General features: G+C 42.9%; 1 long non-coding RNA gene across 1 annotated transcript; it reads left to right on the plus strand.

Moving 5' to 3' along the window:
* Positions 1-1,205: 1,205 nt before the first annotated feature.
* Positions 1,206-1,978, plus strand: LOC104940938 (uncharacterized). The gene is made up of 2 exons (XR_797841.1): positions 1,206-1,300; positions 1,919-1,978. It is a non-coding gene; the product is annotated as an uncharacterized lncRNA (long non-coding RNA).
* Positions 1,979-2,238: the final 260 nt, after the last annotated feature.

The raw sequence follows: 2,238 nt of genomic DNA on the forward strand, positions 1-2,238 counted from the left end.
ATATCCGTGACATATGGATCTTAACAAAGTTCCGCTGGACATCCAGTATCTGACTTTATTTCACATGAGCTCCAGTGTGGAACCCCACTGCACCCCCTGGTGGATCAATGATCCATTGCAGCTGGCTTCATTATAAATACATTTATCTATCACGGGGGCGGTCTCAAGTCAAGCTGGAGGTTTTCCCTGAGCGAGGGCAGATCACGTACCATTACGGCCAGCGCGTTTCAAACTGTCTGAAATGAATCGCTACATCTGTAAATGGACTGTACTTATATAGCGCTTTATCCAGTCTTTAAGACCCCTCAAAGCGCTTTACATACTACATGTCATTCACCCATTCACACCCATTCATACAGAGCAGTGTACCTTACTCTAGGACCTAACATTCACACAGAGCAGTGTTCCTTACTCTAGGACCTAACATTCACACCCATTCATACAGAGCAGTGTTCCTTACTCTAGGACCTAACATTCACACACCGTTAGCCATCGGGAGCAACTCAGGGTTCAGTATCTTGCCCAAGGATACGTCGACATGTTGACCGCGTGGGCTGGGATCGAACCCACAACCTTCTGGTTGAAAGACGACCGCACTCCGTCGAAGCCACAGTCGCACATAATGTGTAAAACATACATAAACGTTTCAGAGAAAAGTGCATTTTTATTAAAGTAAGGGTGCATTTTCAAGACTGCATGTTAAGGCCACTACAGGGGGACACATTGAACACGTTCTTTAAATATTGCGGTGCCAGAGAACGTTATATTAGAACAAATACCTTATAGATTTTGGTCAAGAAGCCACTTCGCTCTCCTGCAAATCTTCAAGAAATGCATTTACAAGAAAAACATCTCAAATTCTCTGAGATAACTGAAATGAAGAAATGTACCTGAGTACAGATCTGCAATTAGCTTTACATAACGTCATAATGTGTTAGTGGTCAGGTCACGACATCGTTATGCAAATGATCACTTTGATCTTACCATGAACACTGAAGGAATCCTACCAGAGGAAACGCTAAAGACTACAACTCCCATGATGCAATGCTGCCTCATCAACACACCAAACTGCAGCTGTGACTAGTGTTAACATCCAGAGACACAAAGTGGCAGGAAATGACATTTGAAAGGCGATGTTTGAATCTGTGGATCCTGGACCTTTGTTTCTATGAAAATCCTGAATAACCCGTGTTTCCTGCAGGCAGCTTCATGTGATGGATGAAACTCACGTGATAAATCAGGTGAAGGAGGACGTGTGCTACGTGTCGCAGCAGTTCTTTAAAGACATGGAGATATCCCAGTGAGTCCTCAGGAAACACATTTAACACATTTCCCTTTAGAGGCTGAGCAGAGAAATGAGGAGCGTCATATAAGCCGTGTTTAGTTAACCTCTGCTTAGTGTCTGCCATTACTGTGGAGCTCCAGGGAAACCGAGGGGACTCTTTGCTTTTCCACCTCTTCAGTTGATCAACACTTATTAAGACCTTTACTGGGTTTCGTCAAGTTGGAAACATTTAGAAATACAGAGGACAAAATAAATGTTATCAACAGCAAATATGTTACAAATTGACAACAAATAAAACAAAAAGGACCAAAAAACTGAAGTGAAGTTTAAAGAAATACACATTTAGGAGGAAATAACAGTTTTCTGGTTGTGTTTCCAGTGTTTCCCACATACTTTGGTTCTATTCGTGGGGGCATCGCACGAATAGAACCATCTGAAATGTTTTGAGATTAAAGTCACAAATTGATGAGAAAACGATTAAAACTTAACACCGAAAAAATCTATAAATTAGCTTCAAATGAAGAAACGAATGAATGAGAACAAGAGTGAGTTTTTGGTGAAGTCTCCACTTCGCTGTATGAGAAAACACACATTAATAAGATATTCAATAACACGTGTTTTTCTTCTGTTCAGGATGAAGGGCGAGGAGAACACGGTGGTCAGGGATTACGTTCTCCCAGATTTCAGCTCCATCAAAAAAGGCTTCTGCAAGGTGAGGACTAAAACATATCAGGGACGTTCCATCACAGACGTTCTCCTGTAGGCAAGGCACGTTCATTCATACAGCACCTTTCAACACCAGGCGAGTGCTTTACAACAATGAAAGACAGTGGAATCCGCTAACGTTCTCTATCGTACAGACGGTTCGTCCACACGAGGCCGACACGGAAAGATAGCCTGTGATAACGGCTCCCAAGGTGGGTAGGTCTGAGGACGGAACGCTCTGGGGGGCG

Source organism: Notothenia coriiceps, unplaced genomic scaffold, assembly GCF_000735185.1.
Source record: "Notothenia coriiceps isolate Sejong01 unplaced genomic scaffold, NC01 NC01_scaffold00002831, whole genome shotgun sequence".
NCBI lineage: Eukaryota > Metazoa > Chordata > Actinopteri > Perciformes > Nototheniidae > Notothenia > Notothenia coriiceps.